Source organism: Giraffa tippelskirchi, chromosome 6, assembly GCF_054371585.1.
Source record: "Giraffa tippelskirchi isolate mGirTip1 chromosome 6, T2T-mGirTip1v1.2.pri, whole genome shotgun sequence".
NCBI classification, from domain to species: Eukaryota; Metazoa; Chordata; class Mammalia; order Artiodactyla; family Giraffidae; genus Giraffa; species Giraffa tippelskirchi.
In genome coordinates, this window is record NC_137280.1 from 60,372,275 (window position 1) to 60,391,718 (window position 19,444).

Below are 19,444 nucleotides of genomic sequence, written 5' to 3' on the forward strand. Positions count from 1 at the left end.
CTGTAGAAACATCTTATCATATCATTGATAGAGTGGTGTCAGGTCAGTGAGCGGATAACAGCCCTTCTCCCCTGGGAAATAAACCTCACTGTAGAATCGCGCTCAGCCTGCAGTGTTGTATGTAAAGTGGGACGTCCACAAACTAATACATCGGAGACAATCCAAAAGGGGAACCAGGAGGCTTAAGACTGACTTCTTTCTTGCCAAATGGATCATCTTGCTTCCTTATCCTTTGCCATTCTCACATTCCTGACACTGACTTGCTGGTGGGCAAGCAGTACCTTGGTGCTTCCCTGGTGGCTCAGTGGTAAAGAATCTGCCTGCCAATGCAGGAGAAACAGATTCGATCCCTGGGTCAGGAAGATCCCCTGGAGGAGGAAATGGCAAGTCACTCCAGTATTTTTGCCAGAAAAATCCCATGGACAGAGGAGCCTCGCGGGCTACAGTCCACGGGGTAACAAAAGAGTCAGACATGACTTAGCGACTAAACAACAACAGCCACAAGCAATGCCTTACTCCAGGTCTAACCTTGCGCCTGGACTCGGCTGGGGATGGTCTTTGCTGCCTTAAATCTCTTGGTTCCTGGGCTGTTTCCATGGCTGCTTTGCCAGGGCTTAGAGAGGGCAGAATGGTGCTCACACTGACTTCACGTCAGACACAGGGACTTTCAGAGCTTAATTTCAAGATGACTTTCAAATCCCTCCTCAAGAAAGAAGTCCCAAGTAGATCCCGTCTCCCATCCCTGCTCTGACTTGAAGCATGACTGTTTCTACTTAGAGTCATTTGAGAAGAGAAAGAAACCATTGCGGTGGATTGAAAACAGGACTCAGTATATCTGCTCTGTTCATCATGCTGATGATGACTAGCACTTATGCCTCACTTACAGTTTCCAACAGACTGTCACACATGGTCATTATATCATTCTGCCTTGCGAAGTTTATAGGCTGTCACCGTTTTATAGATGAGGAAGCTGAGATGAACTGGGGAAGATGAAACGATTTGCTTAGTCACAGTACTGATAAGGTAGGTGGAGAGAGACTTGGACCAAAATCTGGAGACAACGTTTGAGCTATGACTCAATGCTGGCTAAACAACCGCACTCAAAAAAACATCGCCCTTAAGGCTATGGGAGTCCTTCACACAAGACAGACTTGCATCCTGTCTTTCTTCCTGAAAACAAGCACAAAGAGCCATGGCAAATTCCTAGAGACATCACCTTAGACTCAAAAAATATTAGAGAAACCAGTCTGTAGGCTTGAGTTACTACTAAAAAGATCGTTTTCATTCCCTGGGATCTGGCTGGCTGTGTTGGTTTTACTAACTTAGGTTTGCGAGAGATCGACACCATTGCCACATTTAGGAGTTTGTGTTGATGTAACTGTTGTAGAAAAGCACATATTGGTCCCCACCGTCTATATGCCTGTGACTAATTTTTTTTTTCTCTCTTCGATTTCCTGCAACTTTTGCTTACAGCCTACTTGGCATAATTGACACATTGGCTCAGACCTCCAAGGCTGCCAACTTGGAGCCTTGGATCAGTGAAATCAGTTATAACAGCAAGAAAATAGAAGTCACTATAATTAGACTTTTGAAGGAGTGCATTTGGGTAGAAAATGAGGAAGCCCAAGTGTAACCTGGCATGATGTATCTGGATGTCAGCCCTGAGCAGGTCCTTCTCCATGCCGTGAAAGGAGGTATTGGGGTGGCTGACACCCTCCACAGACAAGGCCATTTATCAGTGCTCAGGCCACAAGAGATGGAAAGGCGGCTGGTAGAACGAGCATTAGACATGGCACCAGAAGTGGCTTCAGTTCCCAGCTCACTCATTTGTCCTCAACGTTGATTTCTTTTTTTGGTTGTAATATGGGGATGACAGAAGCCCCATCCCATCACAAGGCTGTGAAAATTAAAAGTGATAAAGTAAGACAGGTGTCCAGCATTGTGCCTGGCATGAGCCAGCAGGCAGAAAGCGCAGAGTGCTGGATGTTCTTACCCCTCTTGAGCATAGCACTTAATCTCCTTGAGCCTCGCTTCTTTTCATTGGAAAATATAGATGAAACCATCTCATACAAAGGATGTGAGCACTGGAGGAAATGAGGTGTGTGAAAAGGGTTTCATAACCATTTGTGGCTATTTCATGTCTCCATCTTCCTATTATTATTTTTTAAATACCCATAATAGTTATCATTTATTGTATGCATTGGGAGCCAGGCTTTGTAGTAAGAAGGGTCAGTTTCTTCATTAGGCACAATAGGCATGGTGCCCAGGGTCCACAATACTTTTAGGGCCCCAGAAAATGTTTCATTTTAACTTCTCTTAAAATTAGAAGAAAAAATGAACATAATGTATATAAAATTGAATATTAAAATAATAAACAATAATAAACATAACAGTTAATCCAGCCTGGAGTGTATTTGTCTTTATATCAATGTAACATTAAAACCTAATTTTTTATGGGTTTTGAGTTTTTTTAACATAGGAAAGGACACACAGTGGCAAAAGTGCCTAGGGCTTGCAAAAGTCATGATGCACCCTTGGTTGTGGGAACTTTACAAATCTAAATCCAGTCATTCTTAGGAAGGTTTTTTTAATTCTCATTTTGCAGATGAGGAAGTCTAAGCTTAAAGAGGTTAAGAAACTCATCCAAAGGTTACGTGGTAAATGAAAGTCTATATTAGTCAGATTGAACTAACACCCCCAAAATTTTAATAGTGTAACAACTTAGGAGTCTATTTCTGCTCATACCACAAGTCAATGTGTATGTCCAGCAGCTGTGTTCCAGACCGTGATTCAGGGACCCAGGCTCCTTCCCTCTTGTGGCTCTGTCTCCCTCTAGTCCTGGGAGCTCTCTCCATTCAGTGGGTGGGTGGAGAAAGGAGAGAAACCCAAGTGGGAGGTTTTTAGGAGCCAGGGCTGCATCACTTCTACTCAAGTTCCACTGGTCAGAAAACTGTCATGTGACCACCTGTCACTGCAAGGAAGTCTGGGAAATGTAGTCTAGCTGCTGCCTGGTAGGAAAAGGAGAACGTGGATACTGGGTAGTGCTCTCAACCCCTGATGCAGGGACAGTCAGTGTTGGGTGCCAGCCCAGGTCTTTTGTACACAAAGTCCATGCTCTTTCCACTCAGATGGTTCTTGTCACTTTTAACTTCCACAAAGCCCCTTTGTGGGCCCTTTTCTCTTGCCAGACTTGCCTACGCACTGTTCCCAGCACCAGACCTTCGCCGGCTTGGTCCCAGTTGCTGTGGTAGCACTGGGAGGGAGCTCCTCCCTGCCCCGGATTCCCTTTCAGGTTACCTTAAGGAGGCTGCACTCTGTATCTCCCAATCCCATCTCCCTGGCTGCTTCTGGGCACGTGATGAAGCCGGTGATCACCTCCTCAATGTGAGAAAGGGGGGCTCACAGAGGGTTTCAGAGGCAAGAGGAAAGAAGTTTGAGCTGTAGTCTTGGCTGGATCTTGAGCTGTAGGCACAGCATCAGCAGGAAGGGGGTGGTGCCTGATGGTTGGGCAGTACCAAAGAGCTGCAGTCCTGGTGGTATGATTATTTACCAAAAGTGACTCGTGAAGTCTGCCCTGAACCTATCAATGTGTGTTGCCTTTGAACTTCCATGATCCTAAAGGACAAAGCTGCTGGGGCCAGCTGGAGGCTAGAAGCCACGTGGGCGCTGTAACCCTTGGGCAAGCCCAGTGACCCTGGCAGTGTTGTGGTAGTGCTGGTGTTGGTGGGCACCCAGCTCCTGTAAGACCAGGTCACAGCTATCTGTTAGGAGACCTCTGAGTTGGAATAAATCCCTTCTCCAGGAAGCCCTCGGTGATTCCCCACCTCTTCAGAACTCAGGGGCACTTATTGTCATTAATCTAAAGGTCCTGCTTTGCTTTGTGACATCTCTCACAGTCACCCTTTCTTTATCTACTGTTAACCTCGGAAACAAGGAACTGAAACCGTACATGGCCCGAGTGGTCAGGATGCCCTGAGCACTCTGTAGGCATCACAGACTCAACAGTATTTAGTCAGTTCTAACATTTCATCCAGATTCACATCAACGACTGGTTTGTTGTAAGAAGAAAAATGGTATCCAGGCACCATCCTTTCTTTTTATTTGATGGGAAAAGCACGCTTTTTATTTATGTAATGGAAAAAGCACAGTAAGGGGAAAAAAAAAGATTCTGCCCATCGTCATCTGAAATGTTCGTGGTCATCCCCCACATCTCTGTAAGGTGAATACAGTCACAGTGAATAACCTGTGTCCCTGTCCAAAACAATATAGCTTCAGGCAGACCTGGTCACGTGCCCTGGCTGCTATTCACCAGCTGACTGACCCTGGACACGTTCCCTCATTTCTGTTTCCTTATCTGTCAAATTCGGATCTGGCTGTGACTAGCTGGTGGAGTGGCTGCAAGTTTAAAAGGAAAGCATATCAAGACAGCGCTTGGCATGCAGCTCTCCTCCCAGCCCCCCTTAGACTCTCACGCAGGCGCAAAACCTTGCTTCAAAATGTGTCTTGCAAGAAGACTTGGCATCCAGGACGCGCCCCGGGAAGAATTTGTTTTTGTTTTAATGCCTAGGACGTTTGCATGAAAACAGGATCTTCGTTGCTTAGGAATTGATCAACTCCTGCTGCTGCTTTTCCCCTGCTGAAGTGCCAGTTCCATATTTGTCGCAGGCAAAAGAGGCACGGTAGGGACGGCTGGGCCCTTCGCAGAGGCAGGATGGTGTGGCCCCTTGGGGTGGGTGACAGAGGCCACAGAGTCAAGAGATTCAGGAATCCGTCTCAGGGTGAAAAGAGCTCACAGGTAAAGGATGTCTTGGCCCACGGACTGCCTCGCGAACAAAGATTTTCTGCGGGTCTCATTTGTCTCTGAGAGGGGAGAAGAGGAGACAAAGTTTAGACAGTGGCCTCCACCTGCAAGGATAAAATGCAACAAAGACGGCAGGCAAGAGTGATAGAAAGCACTGTGTACAGTGGAGAGGCTGGAAGTGAGGAGCTGGACAACGTCAGGGTGGACATGTAGCTTAACCTCTCTGCTCCCCAGTTTCCTCACTGATGAAGCAACACCCTCTTCCAGGGTCGTTCTGGAAGTTAAATGAGATATGTGTGTGTGCTAAGTCACTGCAGTCGTGTCTGACTCTTTGTGACCCTATGGACTGTAGCCCGCCAGGCTCCTCTGTCCATGGCATTCTCCAGACGAGAATACTGAAGTGGGTTGTCGTTCCCTTCTCCAGGGGATCTTCCCGACCCAGGGATCGAGCCCACGTTTCCTTTGTCTCCAGCATCAGCTGGTGGGTTCTTTACCACCAGCACCACCTGGGAATGAGAATTAAATGAGATGCTGTGTGTTAAATGGTTGGTGTTGAATAAGCCCTCAATAAAGCCAAACCGTTCATATCAACAATAACCATTCATCACAATACCAGATGCTCTCCATCCTAAGGAAGAGACAGCCAGATGACCACAGAAAGCTGTTCAGAGGAAGGACTTGAACTTGATTTGGTACAGCTGTGTCCTCTGCAGACCATTCTGGAGGAGGTTTGGAGATGCTTTCTAAGACATTGAAGTAAAATTGCCCACATGAACTTAGAGGAGGGTTCCCAGGCCTCCTGCCCCATGGGGCCATGCCCCACCTGCCTGTGGCCCCAGCCTGGTCCCACAAGCACAGAAAGGAGCGAGATGAGAAGAGCCCAGAGTGCCAGCTCAACCGCTCAGGCCCATCTTGCTGTTGCCATGCTTGGCTTCCCGAAGGCAGTTGGGTGTTTGTGTCCAAATGCCCGAGAAAGGCCAGACACTTTTCCCTTTTGTATCCTTAATATATGCTAATCAAAGCTGAGAGCCTGCAGAAAATATCAGCTTGGCCAAGCCCTGCACCCTTGCCTAGGCCTGCCCACCCTTCCTGGGTTTCCCCTCCCATCTGCTCATCCAAGGGTGTCCGTAAGTCCAGCTTTTGGAGTCCTCGGGGGCTGGCAAGGCCGCCACAGACCTCAGTCACATCGCAGTGGAAACAATTGAAAACCACTTGGCAAAACTATGGGGTGATCTAATGTTTTATAGGGAGAATACGTTTTTCCCTCCCCATTCTTATTCAAGCCTTGGGGGGAAAGCCGGCCACCCTCCAAGCTCAGGCAGGCTGGTACCCCAGGCTTCCTGACTCTTTCCTCCCCTGTCTCAGATCACCCCGCCGTGGGGAGGCCAGGCTGCCCTGCTGGCTTTGGCCTCCTCACAGGCCCCGGAGAAGCAGATCCGGCCTTACCTTCCTGGCTCGCCTGGCTGCCTCAGTCCCCTCAGAGGTGCGGCTGTGGCCACAGGGGCCTGTGGGGAGGCCCATATATGGAGTCCGGGGAATGTGGGCTCTGGCAGGTGGCCTGGAAAAAAATGGCCGTGTTCTGAGGGTGAACTCCACCGGATTATAAATAGCACTGCTTCCCTTCCCCTTCCAACTTGCTGTCTGTCACCGCAGGGCTGAAGGTTTAAATTCAAGAGGAAGGAGCAAGGCCAGGTGGGGGGCGGGGAGTGGGGAGGAGGGGGAGATGCCTGATCATGCAGGAGGTTCCGCTGCTGTCTTGGAGTTGATAAAGAGAAGCGTCGCCAGCCAGACGGTGGAGCTGAGAGTGGGACGTTTTTTGTGGGGAGGGGAGCAGAATGACTCCTGATTTAATGCATTTTCATAAACCGAATAAGCACTGAGGGAAGACCAAGGGAAGGTCTAACTTCAGGAGGTGGTTTTAGAGAAGCTTTAGGGCCTCTAAAAGATTAATAGTGAAAATCAGCTGCCTCAAAATATAGGTTTCTCTCTGGTTCTGGATGAGATGATTGGATGGCATCATTGGGGGGCCAGCCATTCTGGCCCCCAAATCAACACCCACGGCCAGGTGCCCACAAAGGCCCAGCCCTTGAGCCTTCTCTCAGAGGGTGTCTCTGTGGGTTTTTGTGTCTCTGTGACGCCAAGGAAGCAGGGTTGCTCACTGCTTCTCTGCAGACCTCGGCATGTTTTGCTCACCACGAGGAGGGGGATGAATTTAGAAGGTGCTGGAAAATAAAGAAGTAAAGGAGTGTGGGGGCCTGGCTACAGAAAGCCACCTTGTCCTTCACACCTGGGGAAGACTGATGAGGGAGATGTTTCAGCGAATTCTGAAGGAGTGACGACCTGGGCCTGCAGAGTCCTTGCCTGTGTCTTTGGCTCTGTGCTCCTAGGGGCCAGGACTCCTGATGATTGCCCCTCCTTCTGTGGTAGGCACTCCGTGGTCGGGACTACAGGAGCTCTGCTGGGCGCCATGAGGGGACACATGTGCCCGGAATCATGTTAGGGGCGAGCACGCCTCCATTGGTGTTGGTGATTCCTTTGTGAGCAGGCAGGCTGGCCATGCTCACTCATATCCTTCCTTCCAACACTTGTGGCTTTTGTGTCGCTAGTGATGATTTGGAAATGGGTTAATTGATAGAGTCCTTCTCTCCTACCTTTGTTGTTATTGTTCAGTCGCTCAGTTGTGTCCAACTCTTTGTGACCCCATGGACTGCAGCACACCAGTCCTTCACTATCTCCCAGAGTTAGCTCAAACTCCTGTCCATTGAGTTGATTATGCCATCCAATCATCTCATCCTCTCACCCCCTTCTCCTCCTGCCCTCAATCTTTCCCAGCATCAGGGTCTTTTCCAATGAGTCAGCTCCTTGCATCAGGTGGCCAGAGTATTGGAACTTCAGCTTCAGCATCAGTCCTTCCCATGAAGAGTCAGGGTTGATTTTCTTTTGGATTGACTGGTTTGATCTCCTTGCTTTTATAATCCTCATTTCTTGTGCTCTATGGAGCAATGTTTGAAATTAAGCATGTAAAAACCACAAAATTAAGGAGGAGCAGGTGAACTTCTGTATCTTTTGGATGCTTCTCAAAAGAAGTCTCCGACCCCACAGAATACAGGCCCCGATTAGACGTGAGGTGGGTGTGGATGGACATTGGAACTTGCCTGGGTTGGATTTGGAGTGACCATCTAAGGGAGTGGTTTTGAAGCTGTGCTTCAGCAGCTCTGTTGGGGGAGGTGCCCCAGAGGCCAAAACAGAAAGAGCCTCCCAGACCCTCACTCCTATTTTAATCCAAGCAGCTCCACTTTTACTTGTTTTAGGTATCAGATTACATTTTTAAAAAAATGGACTTCGTGCCCTAAAAAGTTTGGAAACCAGCATTGCAGCTCCCTGGATCATTTTAGTGCTGAGTAAACAGAAGCAAGGGAAAGGGATTTTTTCAAGGTCATGCCCCAAGGCCAAGACCTCTGCTTGGGTACATCCTGTGCTCATGGTTCTTGTTTTGAGAAGGGAAATCCCAGAGTCCTTGGACTGGGAAGGACCACAGAGAGCATCTTATCAACACCCTTTCTTCAGTAACTGAGGCCCCGGGGAGATGATGGGATTTGTTCAAGGCACAGGCAGTGCCAGACCTGTGGTTTGAAGCCATCACAGGTACTCATCAAAGAGGCAGGACGTGCTGTAAGAACCTGCAAGGGAGGTATCTGATCCAATCTAGACAGCTTCCCAGAGGAAGTTTACACTGAGCTGAGATGGAAAAGATGATGGGCAGCTGGGTGACGAGGAGCGAGGAGGGCATCCACACAGGAACCAGACTCAGGCTTGGTCCTTGGCCCGTCTCACAGCTTCAGGGAAGCAGAGGCTGGGAAGAGACAGTAGCTCTCGTGGGTGGGCTGCTCCCATCTGTCTCTGCGTTGACCTGTCGCCGAGGGAACGTGGACGGTGAGTGGCATCTCCACCTGCCAGGTCAGGCCATGTGCTGCGGCCTCTTGGAGCAGCCCTCTGGCAGATCCGGAGCCCAGCTTATCAGAAACAGAGCCGGGGCAGGATGGCGGCTGCTGGGAGCTTCCTGCCCACAGGACTTGAATGCATAATGCACCGCGTCTGATGTGAGCTCTGAGAAAGTCCAGATGCCTGCCTGCTCCAGACAGGAAAGGACATCGCAGGGACAATGGTGTTCACTCTCAAGGCGGCTCCCTGCAGCTCTTTGCAGACAGACAGTGCTAGTCTCTCCTTCTGGACATGAACTTTCCATGAGGCTAGGATGTGCCCTGGTTGGACCTCGGATCTTATTTCTGGTCCTGGGGTATAGAATGTATGCCTTTATCAGGACCGAAGAAGGACTTGGGTAAAGATCCCTGGAAATGGGCACATTGCTCATCATCACCCAGACACACTGTAAAAACAAATACATGTTCTTTAGGACATAACATCCTGGGAAAAGGATTCCCATTCTCTGCTGTCTGAGACATGTGAAAAACAGCACCTGCTCATGCCTACGGAGGCCATGTTGTCTAATCTTGGGCTCTCAATTAGTCTCTAGTCTAGCAGCACCAAAGGGGATCTAGCACCACTTAGGAGGGAGTGCAAGAATTGCCAAACCCAGAAGTCCAGTGGAGACTTCCCGGTCACTCCCATTTTCTGATACACCTTCAGAGGGGGGACTTCTAGGTGACGTGTCCTCCTTTGTTTTCATGAGATTCACAGCCTCCATCCTGACATGCCCACCTCAGTCCTGGGAGCCTGTGTGGGTGCCAGCATCACCCTCCAGCTTTCTCTGTGCCAGCATTTCTCAAAGCCTGTCTGAGGAGCAGGAGTCCTGCAAGATGCCCTATGACACAGGGTTCCGTTCTCCTGTTAGTTTGGGAAATGCTGCACATGGATTTCTCCTGCGTGTGAGGACTCGGGTCACAGAGCATCACCTCTGAGGGGTCTTTCCAGACCTCCACCTGCTTACCTGCTCTGTTCCTCAGAGTCCTCTTCCATCCTGATTTTACATGTGTCTGTTTACTTTTGTGCAGTCCGTCTTCGCCCGCACTAAGCAATCCTCTCCCCGTTCTTGCTTGCCTGTTTTTGTTCAGGCCTGCGTCCCTCGTGCCCAGAAAACTGCCTGGTTCAATAAGAGAATGTGTCAAGCGCACACATGGACCAATTAATGTATTCAAACCCTCAGGGCTCCTTCATGTAGAATTCGGTTTAACTCTGTTTAGCTCAGTATTTTTTTTAATATTTATTTTTATTTATTTATTTGGCTGCACCGGCACGTGGGATCTTTGCGTGGGATCATTGAGGCATGCAAGATCTCTTTTAGCTGCAGCATACAGGATCTTTTCCTTAGTTGCAGCATGCAAAATCCCTTAGTTACACATTGTGTCCTAAATCATGGGATCTGGTTCCCTGACCAGGGATCGAACCTGGGCCCCCTGTTTTAGGAGCATGGAGTCTTAGCCACTGGACCACCAGGGAAGTCCCAGCTCAGTACTTTTTTCTACTTCTTCCCCCTGTTCTTTAATTGCCTAGCTCGTCTCATCACCTAGGACCAAGTCACATTGGGCCCTGGGAGGCCAGCCCTACTGAGAGTAGCCAGCTTCCTGGTCCCATTCCTTCTCATCCCCAGGCCTCACTTCCTTTGTGGTCTGATGACCAATGGAAACTGGCTTGTCCACTAGTTCACTCACTCCTCTGCTCTGAGCACTGTGAGGGTAGGGACCTTGCCTGTCCTGGTTCACCACTGACTCCCCCATGCCTTGAGCAGTGCCTGGGAAGTGCTCGGGGGGTGATTCCTACATGAATAGCCCCCTTTTCTGACTCACCCTCATCCACAGCCCACAGGACTTCAATTCCACCAAACACACTCTGGGACATGCTATTTTCTGTCAACCCTCACAGCCACTTGCCAGCCATCTGGTACAGTGGTGGCTCCCTTTATCCATCAAAACACCAAGTGTTGAAAAATGGAAGAGACCATGAGACTGTCTGCCCAGGGCCCCTGTGTTTTGGAGGGAGAAACAGAGGTTCCAAGAGGGCAGTTGGTTCCAATTCAAAACTGGTCCCCCAAGACTCCTGTCTTACTTGCATTGTTCTCCTGCGTTCATCTCCCAGGGCTGCTGTGACAAACTACCACAAACTTGGGGGCTTAAAACAACATACACACTTGTTATCTGACAGTTCTGGAGGTCAAAGGTCTGAAATCGGTCTCACGGGGCTAAAGTGAAGGTGTCGGCAGGACTCTGCCTTCTGGAGGTTCTGAGCGAGAATCCAATTCCTTGTCTTTTCCAGAGTCAAGAGCTGCCTGTATTGCTTGGCTCATGGCCCCTTCCTCCATCTTCAAAGCCAGCAGTGGCCAGTTGAGTCTTTCTCAAGCTGAATTGCCCTGACCCTGACCCTCCTTCCTCTTTCACTTTTTAAAAAAAATTAATTAATTTATTTGGCTGCACTCAGGATCTTCACTGGATCATGCAAATCTATCGTTGCAGCATGTGGACTCTCTGATTGTGGTGTGCAGGCTTAGTTGCTCTGCAGCATGCGGGGTCTTAGTTCCCTGACCAGGGATCAAACCCACGTTTTAGCCGCTCGGCCAACCAGGGAATGGAAATGGAAGACAGGACCAGGTCTTCACGAGGTGCCACTGTTCGAATGCTCTAGGATTCTGCGAGGCCAGGAGTGCTGGGGAGAGCAGAAGGCATCTGCTAGGAGGTCCGGGAAAGGTCTCCCTCTTTCACTTCTAAGGACCTCTGTGATTATATTGGGCCCATTCAGATAAGCCAGGATAATCTCTCCATGGCAACTTCCTTAACTTAATCACATCTGCAAAGACCCTTTGCTATGTAAGGTAACATATTCACAGGCACTGAGGATTAGGTCATAGCATCTCTCAGTCATAGTATTTGTCACATCACTTTATAGCTCCTTCAGTGTCTGCCTGCCTGGCTAAGCCATGACTGCTTCACAGGCAGGGCCTGGCCATCTCTGTGCCCAGCTTTGGCATATTCCTGGCACTGCAAAAGCATACAGGGAGTGTGGGTCTCCTTGGCTGACACAGAAGTGGTCCTTATTTATTTTACTGCACCCTCCCCACCCCCATTTCCATTCAGTGATGAAGGGCCCTCCCCCTCAGGTTCTGGTGTTCAAGTTCTGCCATGGGATCAGTCCTCAACAAGATCAAGAGAGACCCAGGCCACATCCACATTTTTAGACTCCTCACATACTAAAATATGAAAAAAAATGCAAAGTGATTATGCAAAATGCAAACTGACATTGTAGATCTGTAAAATAATTAAGCTAGTAAATTAACTCTTTCGACATCTAAAATACAATGCGATAAAACTGTCTTGCAAGCTTACTGCAGGTTTATATCTAGAATACATTCATTCAGGGTATTCTATGGGTGTGCGTGCCTCAGTTGTAGCTGACTCTTTGCAACTCTGTGGACTGTAGCCCGCCAGGCTCCTCTGTTTGTGAGATTCACCAGGCAAGAATATGCAGGCAAGAATACTGGAGTGGGTTTCTGTGCCCTCCTCCAGGAGATCTTCCCGACCTAGGGATCGAACCAGAGTCTCTTACTTCTTCATTGGCAGATGAGTTCTTTATCACTAGCACCCAAATTTAGATTGCCATATACATGTCTTAGAGGGACTGTGAAAAGTTGAAGTGTGTGCCCTTTCATGAATGAGAGGCCTGGCCCAAGAAACCTTCCTATTTGTATCTCCAGGCCTCTGGACTTTGCTTGGAATAAAGGCTGCAGGAAAGGCCTCTGGGGTGCTGTGTTTAATACTCGGAGTTAGACCTTGGGCAGGTCACATCCCTCATCCAAACTACTCATACTCAGCTGGCCCGAAGCCCATGACCTCTAAGTTCCCTTTTCACCAACATCTTGTCACCTGGAGGGGCTTAGGACAGATTCTGGCACCTGGTTTGAGTTTCTGATGTAGCCACAATGACAGTTCTGGTTCTGGCCTGAGCCACTAAGTGATTGGACCTCTGACCTGCCTTTCCCGGACCTCCTAGTAGATGCCTTCCGCTCTCCCCAGCACTCCTGGCCTCACAAAATCCTAGAGCATTCGAACAGTGGCACCTCGTGAAGATCTGGTCCTGTTTCCCCATCTGCAGTCAGAGAGGGCAAACCACCTTCCCATGCACCCGGTTGAGATTGAACCCCAGGTCTCCCTGCTCACCCCCTAGTATTTCAGCTACACCATATCAGGCTAGAAGAAGTAGGGTGGTTTCTTACTCTGCAGGGAGTGCAGATTGAAAAGCACAGAAAACCCTGATTTTGAAGCAACTTTGATGGCTTTTTGAAAGAAGACAGAACCAAAGGAAAAAAAAAATCATCATGAACAGTTGAAAATAATTTGTATGTTATACACTTTTCTATGTCCTATTTTACAGTAAAAACACAATTTAATAAGCCACAAAAATTAAATAAATGGGGTTCCAGGCCCTCAAGTCAGCCAGGAACCCTTTACTATTTTTCCGAGCTCTCCTAGGCCTGCTCTTATTCCACTCACATTGGAAAGCCTCTTTAGCCCCCTGTCCACCATGGAGCCTGCACGCCCACATCTATGGTTTGGGCTGGTCCATCATTCATTCATTTGCTCCTCAAGGTAGTTGTGATGGTCCTCATTTATTTAATGCATCTTGTACCCCCAGGTTGGGCTTCCCTGCTGGCTCTGCAGTAAGGAATCTGCCCACCAATGCAGAAGATTCAGGAGACACAGGTTCGATCCCTGAGTCAGGAAGATCCCCTGGAGAAGGAAATGACAACCTACTCCAATATTCTTGCCTGGGAAATCCCATGGACAGAGGAGCCTGACGAGCTACAGCCCATTGGGTCACGAAGAGTCAGACATGATTTAATGACTAAAAACAACCCCTAGGTTGCCCCTGATGGCACACAGTGTGACATAGTAAAAACAGCACAGACCCAGGTGTCCAACAGAGACCTGTAAGTCTCCTGTCTTAATCTCTCTGAGCCTCAGAGTCCTCATTTGCAAGTAAGATCGTGTCCTAAGTCAGGCTTGCAAACCCAAATGCATACAGAGGCCAGGCATGCGAATAGAATGCAGGAGGCTAGCCAGGGTTGTGTAATAGGGAGTGGTGGCGATTTGGCAAAGTAGAGCATCCATGCCCAGTCTAAAAGGGACACTTGCCACTGAGTTCCCACTGAGTGTTCCCATGCAAGGATATGGATTCAGTGAGGTCAGGGAACACCTTTTGAATTTTTCAAGAAGACCTGGAAACCTTGATTTTTATGAGATACTCCGAAAATATTTAAAGCATTGTTTAAAGTCAAAGAAGGGACTTCCCTGGTGGTCCAGTGGTTAGGACTTCGCCTTCCAATGCAGGGGGTGTGGGTTCAATCCCCAGTCAGGGTGCTAAGATCCCACATGCGTCACGGCCAAAACCAGAAAATAGAAGCAATATTGTAATTAATTCAATAAAGACTTTTTTTTATATATAAATTTATTTATTTTAGTTGGGGGCTAATTACTTTACAATATTGTAATAGTTTTTGCCATACATTGACATGAATCAGCCATGGGTTTACATGTGTTTCCCTTCCTGGACCCCCCACCCACCTCCCTCCCCATCCCATCCCTCTGGGTCATCCCATTGCCCCGGCCCTGAGCCCTTGTCTCATGCATCGAACATGGAATGGTGTTCTGTTTCACATATGATAATATACATGTTTCAATGCTATTCTCCCAGAACGTCCCACTCTCACCTTCTCCCTCAGAGTCCATAAAATTGTTCTATGCATCTGTGTCTCTTATTCTGTCTCGCATATAGGGTTATCGTTACCATCTTTCAAATTCCATATATATATGCATTAGTATACTGTATTGTTGTTTTTCTTTCTGGCTTACTTCACTCTGTATAATGGGCTCCAGTTTCATCCATCTCAGTAGAACCGATTCAAATGTATTTTTTTTAATGGCTGAGTAATATTCCATTGTGTATATGTACCACAGCTTCCTTATCCATTCGTCTGCTGATGGACATCTAGGTTGCTTCCATGTCCTGGCTATCGTAAACAGTTCTGCGATGAACATTGGGGTACACGCGTCTCTTTCAATTCTGGTTTCCTCGGTGTGTATGCCCAGCAGTGGGATTGCTGGGTCATATGGCAGTTCTATTCCCAGTTTTTTAAGGAATAAAAATAAAGACTTTAAAAAAAAAAAAAATAAAGTCAAAGAAAATATATCTAAGGGCCAAATCCAGTCCCAGCCACCTGTTTGCAAGTCATGGGCTGGAGCCTCGATAGACTGCGTTCCACTTTCCCAGTCAGATAAGGGAGATGCTGCCATGTCGGCCTCACTTCCTTTGGGCCTGGATGTGTGTTTCTGTCACTGCAATCAAGGCTTTGTCCCTGGAAGACAGCAGAGGCTCAGTTAACACTAGCTATAAAGGGCTAGATCCCCATGTTATACTCCTGCGTGCCACCCCCACCCTCACTGTAGCCTGCCAGGCTCCTCTGTCCATGGGTTTTTTGCAGGCAAGAATACTGGAATGGGTTGCCATTTTCTCCTCCAGGGGATCCCCCCGACCCAGGGATTGAACCTGTGTCTCCTGTGTCTCCTGCACTGCAGGCAGATTCCTTATCCACTGAGCCATCAGGGAAGCCCAAGACCAACACAGCACTGGGTATACAGAGATACGACCCAGTAGTATGCACTCACTAAATAAGCAACAACAGCAACTTGTAATGATATTATGGAATCAGTTATGAAAAAGAAGGTACATAGAAGCCCATGGATTTTGGCAAAATAGATGTAATGTTTGGTAAACGGCTGATTCACCTAAAACCTCTAAGATTAGAGACGCTGGTTTGCGATTGATCCTCCTTCCTTGTAAAAGTGAGAGAAAATGGAGTCTTGCTGGCTTCTGTCATTTTTCAAAGGCTGCAGCAGCCCCTCCGGGCCTCAATTAATTTATTCCTTCAAGCCATAAATTTCTCTCTCATCCCTTATTTCCTCCCTCATTGTCTCCTGCTCCCCAGGAGGAGCCAGTAGACTTCTCAAGGACACGTCTTACTTACTAGGGGCAGAACTTGGGCTTTAGGCAAAAAAGCAGCCCATTATGCCCCAAATCTGTGGCTGTGAGAGTGATCACACCTTCTGCGGCTGAAGGGAGCACAAAGAAACACTTGAGCCCAGTGGCATCAGCCGCTTTTCTTCCCCGGAGGGAAAATGGGCCATTCTTCTAAATGTACTCCATTCCCACCAGCCCTCCGCTTAACCTCCAAGCAAGAGAGGCCCCAGTTTGTAGCAGGTTTCCCGCTGGACACTCCAACAACATATTAGCATATTTTGCATTAAAAAAGGACTTGGAAAATGAATTAAATGATTGGCATGGTGTTTCTAAAGGTTTTTTCCAAACTACTAGTAATTGTGTGGTTTTAGAATTCACCATCCCTGGCTGAAATACCCAGGGCCTGGCAGCCAGCTTAATCAGGAGACATTGTACCAGGCAGGGGCATATTTTAGGGCTCGTGATACCCAGTGATTGCCTGAACAGTACCTGGAGACTTGCTAAAGAGAACCTTGTCCTAGTTTTTCAGCAGAGCTGGCAGTTCATTTTCCTCGCTTACAGAGAGAGCTGAGATTTATGCCCATTCAAAACCTCTTTTTATGAGAGGGGCTGGATCTGCCCTGGAACCATCTGCTGAGGCTCCAGGCAGTGTAGACAGTATCCAGATCTGACAGTGAGCTAAGTGAGGTGGAGCTGGGTGCTCGGTTGGTCACTTATGGCCCTGCTCTGAGCCAAGAGAGCTCGAGGTAGGGGAGCAAGTGTGTTGGAAGCTTCCCGAACATACTTGAAAAAGTGTTAGTCACTCAGTTGTGTCTGACTCTTTACAGCCCCATGGACTGTAGCCCACCAGGCCCTTCTGTCCATGGGATTTCCCAGGCAAGAATACTGGAGTGGGTTGCCATTTCCTTCTCCAGGGGGTCTTCCTGACCCAGAGATTGAACCCAGATCTCCTGCTTTGCAGGCAGATTCTTTACCATCTGAGCCACCAGGGAAGCCCAGAACATGCTTGGGAAAATGCTATTCTGGTCCAGTTCAGTTCAGTCGCTCAGTCGTGTCTGACTCTGCAACCCCATGAACCGCAGCACGCCAGGCCTCCCTATCCATCACCAACTCCAGGAGTTTACCCAAACTCATGTCCATTGAGTCAGTGATGCCATCCAACCATCTCATCCTCTGTCGTCCCCTCCTCCTCCTGCCCTCAATCTTCCCCAGCATCAGCGTCTTTTCAAATGAGTCAGCTCTTCGCATCAGGTGGCCAAAATATTGGAGTTTCAGCTTCAACATCAGTCCTCCCAATGAACACCCAGGACTGATCTCCTTTAGGATGGACTGGTTGGACCTCCATGAAGTCCAAGAGACTCTCAAGAGTCTTCTCCAACACCACAGTCCAACCTCTTCTTTTTTGCAAGTGAAAGAGATGGAACCCAGAAAGACTATGACTTGCCCAGGGTCACCAGCCATTTTCACTAGAAAGAATTCAGGTCTCCTGACTCTTCATCCAGATTTGTTATTGTTTTCAAGTCCAAAAAAGAAACCAAAAAGAAAAGATAACCAGGAGATCAGGGTGTGGGGTTGGAAAGGATTCCAAGGGGCAGATTAGGAAGGTTGAGATGGAGGAACTTAGGAATGGCAAGCTGTGGTAGAATCTCTGTTTTTTTAGAATAACAGAGGGTTGTTACTCATTATTTTAATTAATGATGATAATGATAAGGTAATAATTGGTAACGTGTGCTTTCTTGGAGCCAAGCACTGTGCCTGGTGCTCTACCTGTTTCATCTCCTTTAATCCTCACACAGCTCTGGGAAGCAGGTCAGTACTGACATATCCCTGTTTTACAGATGAGAAAACTGAGGCCCAGGGTAATCCAGCTCTGATTTCAGAACCAGAATCTTTAGGGGGAAAAAAAGAGACTCCATGAGTAATTGATCAAGAAATGGCAGCAGCAGGCCCCTGGAAGATATTAAGAACAGAGACAAGATGAGGGAGAAAAGAGCTGGAACACAGGAGGGCGCTGGGGGCAGCCAGAAGGTTCCCATCCAGAGAGCAGAGTGAGGTGCAGCCCACAGGGAACATAAGGGACCGCAGAGAAGCAGGCGCCAGGTCTGTCTGTGAGGAGGGCGGCTCTCACCTCAGGGCAGAAACACAGATCTGGGGCTCAGGAGGAATGAAGCCAGAATCCTTGTTTTTTCAGGAACTGGAGAGAGAGAGAATACCTATATATGTATATTGTGTGTGTAGAAGGAAGATACACACACACACACCCTCTCAGGAGTGGCTGTAAGGGAGAGAGAGAATACCTGGGGTGGGTGTGTGTGTGTGTGTATGTGTGTAGAGACCTGGGGCTCAGGAGGAATGAAGCAAGAATTCCTGTTTTTTCAGGAACTGGAGAGAGAGAGAATATTTTGTGTGTATTTTGTATGTGTGTCTGTGTGTGTATGTGTGTGTGTGTTTGGAGAGAGAGAATACCTGTATTGTGTGTGTGAGAGTGTGTGTGTGTGTGTTTGGAGAGAGAGAATACCTGTATTGAGTGTGTGAGAGTGTGTGTGTGTGTGTGTGTGTGTGTGTGTGTGGAGGAGGAGGAGGAAGACACACACCCTCTCGGGAGGGTGTAAGGGACAGTACATCCTTTAACCAGCTCAGCCTGGGTCATTTTGTGCAAAAAGAGAAACCAAACCAAACCTGGGAGTACAGGCAAAGCCACAACCGATGCGTGTCCCGCAGTGTCCATCCGTGGAACCTCAGGGAAAACATGCCACGCGGCAAGGTGCTCGGCGGGTGTGGGCTGGAGATGAGCGTGAAGGCAGCGCCAGTGCACGTGGGGCCGAGGTGGACGATGGCATGGTGGGGAGGGGGCTGCCCTGAGGGGCTGTGTGGTCTGTTTCATCTCAGATATTTCCGCTACCCCTGCCTGGGATTCATGGACGGCGTGTGTGACTGGGTCCCTGGATGACTCACTCCAGGTTATTCTCATTGGAAATATAAACCAAGTACTATGGGTTTGGGCTCTACCAGGGCTTTGTGGGTTGGCTTATATTCTACATAAGAGTACCCAGGAGATGGCAGATACGAATTCACTCATCCTACGGATTGAGGGTGTTGATTTTTTTTAAAACCATCGTTGAAACACTGCATTTCAGCAAAAAGTTAGAAAACATTTACTTAACTGTTCACCAGTGAATGCGTAGAGTAATACACACCTATTTCAGTGTTGAGTCTGAGGACTGTGTGATAATAAGGGTAGATACTTGCATGGAACGTTAGGTAAAGCTAGGAATATATAAATTGTATGGGTAGTAGAACATTTTGTAAAGAATCGGGATGTACCCAAAGTCAGAGAGGTTAAGTAACTCACCCAGGGTCACACAACTGATAAGTGGCTGAGCCAGGATTCAACCCAGATGGAGGAGGGGGCATCCTCTCAATCACCACTACACTACACTACCAAGGGCTACTTATGATACATTTTTAGCTCCAGATCTTCAAATCCAAAATCACTTGTTCTGACTCTGCAAGATGTGCATGTAAGCAAGGCCTATGACCTTTGCTCTCATTAAAGAACTTTGAGAAGTTACAGCAGTGATTAGAGTTTTTAGAGTTACACTTTTCAAAATTTATCTAATG

At 48.2% G+C, this 19,444-nt stretch overlaps 1 protein-coding gene and 1 long non-coding RNA gene across 5 annotated transcripts in view; one reads left to right on the forward strand and one right to left on the reverse strand.

The window, feature by feature from the left end:
- ZHX2 (zinc fingers and homeoboxes 2) overlaps positions 1-19,444 on the forward strand; it is a 179,568-nt gene that overhangs the window by 30,083 nt on the left and 130,041 nt on the right. The window lies entirely within an intron of this gene.
- On the reverse strand, positions 4,091-6,444 carry LOC145509675 (uncharacterized). Of its 2 annotated transcripts, XR_014056295.1 has the most exons (4): positions 6,248-6,444; positions 5,415-5,544; positions 4,964-5,307; positions 4,091-4,860 (listed from the first exon to the last, which is right to left on the reverse strand). It is a non-coding gene; the product is annotated as an uncharacterized LOC145509675 (long non-coding RNA). The 2 variants fall into 2 exon arrangements; XR_014056294.1 differs by lacking the exon at positions 4,964-5,307.